The sequence below is a fragment of the Solenopsis invicta genome, chromosome 6 (genome assembly GCF_016802725.1).
Source record: "Solenopsis invicta isolate M01_SB chromosome 6, UNIL_Sinv_3.0, whole genome shotgun sequence".
NCBI classification, from domain to species: domain Eukaryota; kingdom Metazoa; phylum Arthropoda; class Insecta; order Hymenoptera; family Formicidae; genus Solenopsis; species Solenopsis invicta.
In genome coordinates, this window is record NC_052669.1 from 20511029 (window position 1) to 20523834 (window position 12806).

A 12806-nucleotide genomic window follows, 5' to 3' on the forward strand; every position below is an offset into this window, starting at 1 on the left:
ACGTTTCCCAAAATCGAGCTGCATCCTTCCAAAGTCATATTTTCTCTCTTGCGCGTCCTTCGTTTCTCGGCGACAAATAATAAACGAATCGTGCATAATAATAATAAAAACGCTCCGTACATAAACCGCGATTATATTCGAAGAGGTGGAGAGCTTGAGATAACCGGATATTTTTGGATTTTACACGCCGTAAAAGAATTTTCTTACGCTCAAATAAATATATTTATTTTAACATCGTTTTCTTAATTAAAAAAAAAAAACAAAAATATTTCCCAAGTTTAAAAAAAAATTATTTGATACTAGTCAATATCTATTTGCAATAAATCAAGGAAATATATTTATTTGAATGTAAAGAACTTTTTTACAGTTGGACTGCAATGCAAATGTTGGAAGACGTAAAAATTTGCGTATGCTCGCAGATGAAATTGCGAGCAAATTTTGAAGATAATGAATGCACAATTACCGAACTATCGGTATTCAGCGCTTTATTATACATGTCAGATATCAATTACTTATTTAATTCAATAAATGATTAATTTCATGCGCTGCATGCACACAATCGACGTTAAGGAAAAGTTCATTAATATCCGGATAATGAGACAAATTAATTTCAAATTTAATTATTGCATTAATATCGCAATTTGTATTGCTTTCAGATTTTTATGTATAAGAAAATAAACTGAAAACAACTGATGGATTATTATTGCATTAAAACTGTATAAGTTGTTGTAATAAGGAACATAAATTTCCTTTGTCTCTTACGAACGCATAGAACGATTGCACTTTTGATTGATCCATAAATACAAACGGACTTGATTTAATTAATCAAGTAAGATAAATAATTATTAATTTTTTTCCACGTTTTAATGAGTAAAAAAAAATGATAGAAATACACGAATAACGTTTATAAAAAAACTAAAGTCATTGTCCAGCGGAAGAGGAAAGTGATAGTACGCGCGACTCGGAGCGGAATAGAAAATAGCTCGAGAGGAGGAAATAGAGCATTGAATTATTTCGAGAAAAGAATCAGCGAGAAAAGGTCAGCCGCAATTCTAATTATACGACATTATATTATTCGTTCAGTTGAAAGAAAAAAAAAAAAAGTCAAACGTTGCTTGCCGTGACTCGGTCTCCTTGTTTAAGCCAACCACCTTGTGGCCCCGAGGCAACGTTGAGAGACACGGAGTGTACGAAACAACAAGAAGGTGAGGAGCGGCACGAGAAGGTAAGGCTGGAAGGTAGGGAAGGTAGGTTACGACAGGAGCTGCAGCTGCATACTACCAAGAAGAAATCCTTGAACAGGCTATATTCAGCTCCTTCCCCAGCGTGCTACGTTATATCTTTACAACGTCTCATGGCCGACCGGGAAATTCCAGTTTTCTCGATAATTTCGGCTGGTCACGCCTCGATGAAACGCGCACATTTAAGCCGCGTGTTTCTCGCGAAGAATTTCCCCTCGCGTTGCCGCCGACGCTCTTTCCTCGCAGGCGAGAATTCAAACTTGCGTCGAACTCTTTTTTATCGCGATTGACAAGTTTATTAAGAAACTCATTTTTTTTTAATATGATAGTAACATTTAAGAGTAAGTGTAGATGATGTTTAAAGAATTTTCGATGTTCATGCACTGAGAGAAATCGTTTGGTGAGATCGATCAAAATTTAGTTAAATAGTAATGAAATGAATTTTGTAGCTACTGGTACCGAAAACTTGATTATTTTTAACAGAAATTTTTATATTTAGCTGTACAAAAATAATCGTTTGGTTAAGGCTACAAATAGTTGGATCAAAACAATTATATATTTAGTAATCATAACTGTAAAATTCATTTGATCACTATTTATAACTAAACTTTGATTTCAAAAAGCATTTCTCTCAGCGTGAGAATGCTCAAAATACATTCTGGTAAAAAAAAAAGAATATTTCGCTTTAAATGTCCAATTTTATTTTCGTGATAATTTAATTTCATCATATTGCGCATGATTTTTCATAACTTTTTTTTGAGCCGATAGATGGCAATAGATTTTATCGAATACAACAAATTAGATCGTAATTCGAAGCGATAGCTCGATCGGGAAATTGGGTAACGAGGGTACATTTAGCACGATAGAGAAATCGAATTATGTCCCGGAGAGGCAAATTATCTTCGAACGCTTGTCGTTATTTGAATGGATAAAATCCTAAAATCTAATTCCATTTAGCCAGTTAAATTCTGAAAATAACGAAATATATAAATAAAATATGATAAAGCCTTACTTAGCATCTCCCTCATCACCTTTCAACCTCTTTTCTAGATTTTGAAAGATAAAGAATAACAATATTAAAATTTATTGCAATATAATATTACAAGAGAAATGTTTATTAATATTAAAATTTAATTCTGTAAAAAAATGCTATTAAAAAAGTACTCTGAAATGTACAGTTCCCCGGGAAAAACTGTGGAGTAAAATTTTTAAAGAAAATAATTTTAAGAAATATTAATATATTCACTAAAACGTTCAATATATTTTTTAAGCTTGAATAATTCAACAAAAATTATTTATTCGTTGCTAAATTCGTTGCAATAGCGGCAATCAATACTCAAACAAAACGGTATAAAATAGTTCACAATAAAAAAAACGGTTGCCTTGCAAAATTATTTTTGTTTTGTACTTTCGCTTTAAAACTTTAAAAGTTTCGTTTTTTTAATTTTTTCTAAAAACAGAATTGCATTTAATTGTATTGACATTTTATGGAATGTAACCGACTGAAAAAAAAACGTTAGTTCGGAATTGCGAGAGAAATATGATTTCGAACAGAAGCATTTCAGCAGACATAACGTTCGAAATGATATTTCGAAAGGTAGAAAACGCTATAGCGTATTCGATTGCCACTGCATTTTAGTCTGATTATACTTTACGTACATAATCTGTCCTTGCAAGTATCGAAAATCCATCAATTAACCTTTCCTATACCACCGCACCTTGAAATATCAAGATAAATTGAGCGGCCAATACTTCGCTGTCGCTTTTTAAAGAGAACCGATTAATTCGCAACATAAATTAATCGCCGTCCGCTATGCGATTCTTAATTAATTTCTGAATCCCACATGATCTCTCGCGCGTAGCGCTCGGTAAACGGCGGCAAAGGAACCAATTAAGAAAGCCAAACGGTATTTCGGGTACGGATGTGATTTAGGGAACGGTCGCGTGATGTATTCCGCTTTTTGTCCTAATTAGAATACGTCTCTGCGAATCTCCCGTCGCCGTCGCCGTCAGTTCCATTATGGGACTATACAGGCACGAGAGCGGAAGCAGAAACAGCGCGGCGAGTTACAACCGAGTGAAAACTTTTGACCGCAAAATCGTACTGCATATTCATCGGGTAATACGATTCCGCCAGTTTCGAGCCTGCCGGTGGTGGCCGATTTTACGCTTTAACCCGCGAATAAATTCGACTTTGGACATCATACCGGCGCGCGGCGCGGCGCGGCGCGGCGCGGCGTGGAGCGTCGCGGCGCAACGTGGCGCCGCGAGAACTTCCCATGGATTTTTTGTTCCCTTTGTTCGCGGACTTGATTCGGATATTCTGACTGGATCCTGTCAGTGTAACTTTCAGACGGGCAAAAGTGGCGTAGGAGAGAAAAGGGGAGGCGCTCGCGCGCCAACGGGGAAGTGTGCTTATCCGGGAATAAACGGGAAGGAAGGATTCGTCCGACAGGACGAGTCTCCTTTATATTCGTTTTTCTACAGAATTAAGTAATCCGCTTTTTGCCAATCGATCAAAGTTTCTTTTCGAGCCGGGAAGTTTTAATTAAAACGCACGAGGCGATATCCGATGAATTAAAGTAGCTGACGCGTATACATCATACCTGACATCATGCTGATTCTGCCTCGGAGAGGTACTTTTATTAACTGTCCACAAAACGCAGTTTATGAAACTAAAGAAATATATTTAATAATGGATATAGAAATATTAGCCCTCACAGCTGACACACTGGGTGTCGTACACCCGAGCTATTTAGAAAAATGTTTGGCATTTATAAGTCGTTTGCTCCTTCTCTTCCGAATATTTCGAATATATTTAACTTCTCGATTTTCGCACCTATTTAGTCTTCTCAATCTTCTGGTATATTAATTAGAAAAAAAATTGTTTAAATTCTATGCATTAGATACTGAGATATACGCAATTAAAAATGGACGAGTGGCAAAATATCGAATCCAATATAGTGTAAGGGTTAAGCATTAAGGTCTGCTTCGAAATAATAATTTTCTTAATTATTTTTTGTATTATTTAGATATCTATCTAAAATACTTCATTATTGTATACATATATGTCGCCAGAAAAGACATTCTCTCAAATCAATACCGATTATTGCGATCATCACATGTCCCGGTAATCAAATTAATATCAAATTAATATAAACTTTAACTGACATGATATTAAGATCTTCATAATTTTAAGATACTTGTCATTAACAAATTAATTTGCGATATTTCTAGCTTCAGTTTAAACCTGCGTTTTAATCCAATATGACACGCCATTTATAATTAAACAAAAACACATTTAATAATGGATCTGGAAATATAATTAAGCACCAAGATCCGTTTCGACCAAAATAATATCATTTTTTTATTTCTTGTGTTATTCACGTATTAATCTAATATTTATTTATATATATATATACACATTGCCTAAAAAAAGAAATACTATTAAAGTAATATTAGTCATTGCGATAAATATTGCCACATGCCCCGGTAGTCGAATTGAAGTAACATCCGTCACAGAATGAGGAGTTCTAGATTCGAAAATACCTTGATTGGGGTGATATTTTTCGCAATTAGGTCTTCATAGTTTTATAAAGACGCTTGTCATTATCAAATTAGTTTGAGATGTTATTTCTAGCTTCAATTTAAACATGTGTTTTAAATTAGATATAGCACGCCATTCATAGAACTGAAAAAAATATATAATAATTGATGTATTATTAAGCACCAAGATCCCTTAACTGTCTTTGGAAAAAACATCTCTAAAGACTTATTTTATTCACAAATTGATATCTTGAAGCAATGTAAAAGATGCGACAAGTACTCGTCTGTGTCAAAGTTACCATTCAGGATTATTTCAAGTTGACACAACAAGAAGATACATGATATTAATCAGATTATCTCTCTTTGGGTTTATCTAATAATAAAATCATTCTTTTAATCAAATAAGAAAGTTCATGCAAAAGCTGGAGATATCTATATGGAGATAATATGGAGTTAATCATATTGGAAATTTTAGCATGTCAGATCTGTCACTTCAAATAGGTACGAACATAATGTAGACATTGAATATTAAAGATTATTTGAGATATATCTAATTTATTTAGTTTATAAAAATGAATTTAAAATTATAGCTTAAAGCTCATTCATTGATATATATATCCAGGGGCGGATTAAGACTCATGCTACCCCTAGACATCTCTATTAAATCTTTGCTGTCCTTATTCAAGTCTCAAGTATAATTTAAATTAATCAAATTTTATATTCTGCAAATTCTGCTTTCTTCTTATATTATTTTTTGTAAAAGATTTTAGCTGATTGCGTCAGCCACTACAAGATAAGTTTAAAAAAAATCGTTTTACAAAATGCCGTTCTTCTAAATTTGCCGCCCCTAGACAATAGCCTAAATTAGGCTTGGGAGTTAATTCGGCCCTGTATATATCTAGACTTTTTCCATTGTTACTCGAACGAAATCCCAGAGTATTTCTCTTCGCTAGCATCCTAAGTTGCGCGAGAGACATTTACAGTCAGGTAACCCCGAAAGTTTTTAACGAGGCACAACTTAAATATCCACCTTAGTCGAAATACCAAGAAACGAGATAGAGGGGTAATTCAAGGGTATTGTGCCAAGGAGGTATGGCGAGATGCCGTGAAACATTTGTACTTCCGCAGTAATTGGAATATACGTGTTTCCAACTGCAGTCTGTTTCGCGCGGCCAAAGCTACGAATAAATTCGGCTATAGGCATTAGTCGCGGGCATTCCGTAAAAACTTTTTCGCGGCACGCCAACAAGTTGCTTTGCCCCCTTAACTTGGAGAAAAATGGCACATTGATAACGACCGAGTGCGGTTGTACAAAAACAAAAAGTTCATGTTTGCTCGTGTAAAAGTTATTTCCACCTCATTCCCCTTTTCGTTATATGCATGCCTAGAAAGAGAAAGAGAGACAGAAAGAAAAAAAATCCAATTAAATTTAGAATTGAAAAGTTAATATTAAAAAATTCAGAAATTTATATTCCTTCTTATTTTATAACGTCATATTTAAAGAAAGTTGAACGATATGTTGAAATTTGTTAACAAATTACAATATTCCCTGGCAGAAATGTATGTAGTTTTCCTAAATATCCATCTTGTTATTGTCTGCACTGTTAAAAATCGACAGCAGAATTTAATGTAACGTAACGGAAGCAAATTTCAAGCAGGTACATTAAAAACATTTAATGTAAATTTAATGTTGTTAAAAACGCACATGTTTTACAGTTATAGATACATTAAATTTGCTGTATAACTTAAAAACATGTTGAATTTCATAACATTTTTAACACTGTGGTATTACTGTATTTTTATTAATTGTAACAATATTGCGTAGGAAATGAGCGAGAACTTGATAGAGCTTTATTCAGTGGCTGCAGCAGTTTTCCGGATGAAAATAGAGACATCTGCCAAGTTATTACCTAATATTTAGACGTACCCGTTAATCAATAGTCCATTTATCTTGTTTTCGTTCATTAAATAAATTCATTTGCGCATCTTTTATGCGCAGTAACTGCAGGCAAAGCGTTACATCTTGATTGGAATTCTCAGTGATTTTAGTTTTCAATTACTCGACAGAAGTAATGAAGCTATCTAAGTAACTATTTAAAAAATGCATGAAATTTTTACTGGAGATTGCTGATTCATTTCTCCACGTACAAGGCATTCTAAAAACGTCGAGTATATAATCAAGTTGTTGACTGATTTGGGATTGATTTCTTCTTCAAATAAAATGCAGAAACACATGTGGAAATCGATAGTGCACCGTTGACGAATCAACTCATATTCAGTCGCTAGTTCTCGATCGTTTAATATTGCTATTATAATCCGAGGCAAACGCAGACAAATGTGCTGAATAATGAATAACAAGAAACGAATAATAAATTATATAGCACGTGACGCCCGATAATACATCATTCCGCGCGCCACGTCGGAGTAACTTACATTTGTCCCGTTTGAATTACATTACAAAGTTTGGAATTTATAGACACCACTAATGCTCGCGAGTCCTCACCGCTGACCGCCATTGCCATTTTCCGACATATTGCGCCTTATTTATAACTTCGCTGAGACCGTCATTAGCATGCAAATTTTACGCAATAGATTAAAATTCAAATAACAGCTGCCATCAGTTTAATTAATATACATCACGTACATTTGTGTGTGTGTGTGTGTGTGTGTGTGTGTGTGTGCGTGCGTGTGTGTGTGTGTGTGCGTGTGTGTGTGTGTATGTGTGTGTTTGCTACACGTGCACGTCCATTGGATGAAGAAAATTTAAGACGATGGCAATAAGTCAAGCAAATATTTTGAAAATTCAACCAACAATTATTTTATAGAAAAGTAACATGGAAATTTATAAAATCACTTAAGATCTGAACAATTTTAATTAGAACTTAAAAATATTTAGATAAATTGATAATTATTTTTTACATTCATTGCACTTTTTGAATAGTTACTAGACAATTTTATTGACTTCTGTCTAATAACAGGAAAGTCAAACCACTGAGAATCCCAATCGAGATGTAACGCTCTGCCTGGAGTTGTTGCGCGTAAGAGATGCGCAACATTTAAATTCATTTACTGAACAAAAACAAGATGATAAATAGACTATTCAATTGTTTAAAGAGCAAGCTTGAGAACTTATCCATATTTATAATAGACAATAACTGGGCAGGTGTCTATGCATATGTTTATCAAGAAAACTACTTCAGCCATTAAATAAAACTCAAGTTCTTGTCCGTTTCCTACGCAACATTGTTGACTAATGAGAATGCAGTAATAGACAATAACTGGATGGGTGTCTAGGAAAATTGCATACATTTCTACCAGGGATCTATTATCAGACAATGACTCATTCTTTAGAGTAAAAATTTTACGAGAAAGTGGTTTAAAGTAATGATGTTCATTCGAAACTTGCTCCTTCATTATCCTTTCTCTCTTTCTTAGACAGTAAATTATTAATTGTTAAATAATCCCGATATTAACGCGAGCCTTGTAGAAAATAAAGCAATTATACGGTTTAAGTACAATAAAACAATATCCTCCTATAATATTAAATTTGTTTTTAATTCAATCCTCTGTCCACGAAAGATATCTTGATGGCCGCCATGCGCAAATGGTAATTTCAATAACGGATTTTTAAACGTTGTCCATTAACCCGCATACCGCTGCTACCTCCGTTGCCATTGTGTGCCTGCAGAATGAAGTCAGACAAGTGTAATTTCGCGGACTGGGACGCCGAGCTGCGTCAGCCGACTCTCTTTTCAATTTTCCGCCGTGCTGGCGGCGGAGACGGTTTTGCTTTAACCCGCGGATTAACCGGCGAGCGGTTGTCGTTTGCCACACAGTAGCGAGTATATATTGCACGAGTTGGTATTTAATCTAATAACGCGGTTGAAACAGAACACTCTTGGTCTTTTCTTACTATTGTACCGCCGCACCTTCGAGATATTCCGCGCAAGACAAAGAGTCGCGCTGTACTTTTCTATTTCTGTACCTGACCAGATATGCAGCCTTTCGTGTTATTACGTTCTCCTGTTCTTATAATAAATTTTCGTCGGTATATGTATTGTGTTTCATCAATCTTGAACTCTTCGAAACTGTTGTCAAAAATTACTACAAAAATATTTACTAAAAAATGTATTATTTTAAGTGTAACTAAATATAATTACGGCTTCTGAATGTAACTAAAAATCGCATGTAAGCAAAGACAACATTATTCATTATAAGAAGCGTTTCATTGTAAAAACGGCTTTACGAGAATCGCTTTTATCACAATTAAATAACGCAGAAAATTCATTAAATCGTATCAACGTATTCTATATTGCTTTCATTAAGGTCCAATATTAGACAGTTTTATGAGCACTTTATAATGTAAATCCTTTGTATTATAGATGGTCGCTGCTTGCAAATTATTTGCCCTTTGTTTTACAATGTTGTTATTAATACCGTACACACTCGTATAAGAACCTGAGAAATTTCTACTTACAAAAAAGTACAATATATAATCGCAAGCATACAATAAGTGTCTTTTCTTTGCGTGTGCCTGCTTATGTACACGGAAAGATTAATTTTGTTGAAGCATCTAAAGGTTCAAAGCTGGATACAGATTTAAAAATAATTCTGTTAGACCATCAAAATAATTATGCAGGTGGCCAGAATGTCAAAACTTTTTTTTATAGCATTGTTCATCATACTTGAACGTTCTTCATACTTTGACGATCCAACAAAATTATTTTCCGATTCAGCAAAATTTTAAGATACTTCAGCAAAATCAGTCTTTCCATTCTTCAATCATTTCGTTCGATACGCATTTGTCGCTTTGCAAAATTACCGTTATCACTCGTCCTTTGAACAACATACAAGTGTTGCATTCTTCTAACATCTTCCTTTGATGTTTTCAAAATAATTGCATTTATGAAATAATTTAAATAAAGATAAAAATGTTACCACGCTAGCAATTCGCTTTTTCCGCGCGCTTAATTCCGTTGTTTATGTTATTAGATTTATCAACGAAATTCTCTGTCAGTTTAATTAAAATTTTCTGACACATTTTCCACCTTTTCACATGTAGGATACACTATACAAAATTATCGAAAATGTTCTTTAAATCATAGCTACCACAGGTAATACATTTTCTTCGCGAAAACATTGAAGCAAGTCAACCTGCCAATTTTATCGGACGTGTTATTCTATACTTGTGCTGTTACGGCTCATTCTTGCGCGACGACGCTGCTGGCACTCCTTGAGAATTGATTTTCTTCTCAAGGAGGTCCGAAAAACAATTCACCTTTTTTTCAATGTTCCCAAACTGGCGGAGACGTCAGCTGGTTGGATGACAACCTTCCACCTGACGACGGTTAAATTTGCTATGGTCATCACGCGTCCTGCTGCGAAAGTTTTTCCGGCGTTCGACAAGTTTCCGCCCTACAGTTTCGATTAAACTTTCCTAATTCTAACGCAAGACTAGACTTCAGGAGCAAACTTGGGCACACGAAAATAACGATATGAAACGTTTTAACTTGTCCAAACTGATTGTACATATCGTCGTTCGGCATACAAACGAGGGACGCCTGACAAAAGTTTTTTATGTACGTTCTTATAATACATAAAGTTTAGCTGCACATAAACCGGTTAGTAGTATAGTGTTCTGTTCGTTCAATTTTAGATTAGGAGACGCAGTAAGATTTAATAATAAATTGATAAAAGTAAATTTAAACCGAGCATCTCTTAATATCAAATTTTTGAATTGAGCTATAATTATATTCTAATATTAAAAAAATATTACACACGCGCGCTAATTATAAATACTTTAATATTACTATCAATTAAACTTCATAAGTAATTAAAATATATAATTGGAAGAAATAGGCATGCACATATTTTTAATAAACTCTTCTTTGTAAACTCGTAATATAAGAATTTCAAAAAGTAATTGCATTATTAGAACTACGCATTATATATACCTACATTATTTGTGGTACTAACCAGCAGAATATGATCATGCTGTAAAATATGCCTGTAACTTGCATCGAGAACTTTGATACTGATAAGGCACAGATTATTCTGCGTTTTAGTATTCATAAATAATTTATGATTATTTAATTTGTATTACATCTGAAGTATATCTCGAAAAAAAAAACTGAACGTTTCAATAAAACTGATTACTATATCAGTAGCTGATATTTTATCAGCTAACTAATAATCAATTTAATAGAACACTTTTTCTCAAACGTATTAATAAATTGCAATATGTAATCGGGGATATAGATAATTCTTACATATGTGACTAATAGTTACAGAACCAGAATTATATCGAGCAATGTTGCTGGAAGTAACATTGCAGTCATAACTATTTATAATGCGAATGGACTATTTAAATTAGTAAATTATAAAAAAAAAATGCATAAAATTGAAATATTATCAAAAGATAATTAAATATTCAAATATTGCAAAGAAAGATCTTTTTTGTATGAATAGTAAACAATAATATATTTTGCTTTACAAAAATTCTAAAAACAAAATACAACTTTTTATAGATATAAGATCTATAAAACTTATTTATATATTGGTGCTAGAACTAAATTGGGATTGATATAAAAAATCAAGATTCCTAGGTAAATTTAATTTGAGATTTACATTATAATTATTATATTTAAAAAAATATTTTTTAAAATGTAAAAAGATGTACGACATTTAATAGATTAACAAAAAGAATAAAAGATTTAGATAAGCTATAAGAATGTAATCCTTCTCTCTATTTAGCTCAGAGTTATTTCAATTGATTTAAGATTCTGTCTAGCTTTCAGGTACTTCATACCTTTCAGGTGCTGCGCTTTTAGAAAATTCTAGTACCATTCGTGAATACGATACAAGATACAAACATGCATTGTGGTACAGTGTAATACGTTAAACCGTATACGGTAGAAACAGCATGAGCCAAAGTATGCACATACGCAATTGAGTGTGCACGCGAACAACAGAACGTGGATACGATCCACCAACAGAAGAAGATACTACCTTTTTCTAATTTAATCTCTACTCGCGAGTGGCCGATAAAACAGACCGATTTTTCAATTTCACGAAAGGAATCGAATTCGTGACTGCTACGCGAAGTAGAGCTGCGCTACATTTCCCGAGCAAACGTGCGTTTTTCTTCTAGAAATCCATAATTGGATTGGCTATCCGAGAATACTCGCGTTAATATTAATAAAAGTCAAAGAAATTAATAATTATTGTTATTCATTTCGTTCATACGAAAATGCTGCACTAAATTAGGAAACATGCAACGACAAATACGCAAATTAAATTAGCTCCAATTTCATTTCTGATTATTTTCATAAAACAAAAAATCTAATAATAAAAGAAATAATGTCTCTCGACATTATGAATATTGTTTGATATACATGTGCTGAATGATATGCTGAATTTTTAAATATTGATTATTAATTTCATTTAATAGAAGAGCCGTACCTATTGAAATTTGTGTAAAACAAACAGCAGTCTTTTATAAAATATATTTATGCATTTGTAATTAAATTGCACGTAACATTTCGTAATTTTCGTAATTAATGTGACAGTGCGGGTGATTTATTATTCTACCGTTGAAAAATTGAATTTATTTCTGAGTGGTGAAAGAGCGGTGAAAACTAGCTTTCTCTAGCCTATTCTATAAACCAAGTCATTGTATATAATAAAAATTTATTATTACAAATGAGATTTTATTATTACAAATGAGATTTTATTATTACAAATGAGATTTTATTATCTATTCATACGACTAAAAAAAGAGCAAAGTAATATATACATTAAATATATATCCATTAAATTTATTGTATAAAACAAAGAAATAAAGACAAAAAATAAATTTTAATTACTGTTTTATTCTTATCACCAATTTATTTATTATTGTTATATAATTGTTACATCCAAAAGTTGAAATTCTGTTTAAGCAAAATTAAATTGAAGACAAGTTCCTAACATTTGTTTCGTTTTACTCATCGCCACTATTATCATTCCATTGTTATCGTC

General features: G+C 33.1%; 1 protein-coding gene across 2 annotated transcripts in view; it reads right to left on the reverse strand.

Moving 5' to 3' along the window:
* Nucleotides 1-12806, reverse strand: part of LOC105203776 (semaphorin-1A) — a 285332-nt gene that overhangs the window by 75854 nt on the left and 196672 nt on the right. The window lies entirely within an intron of this gene.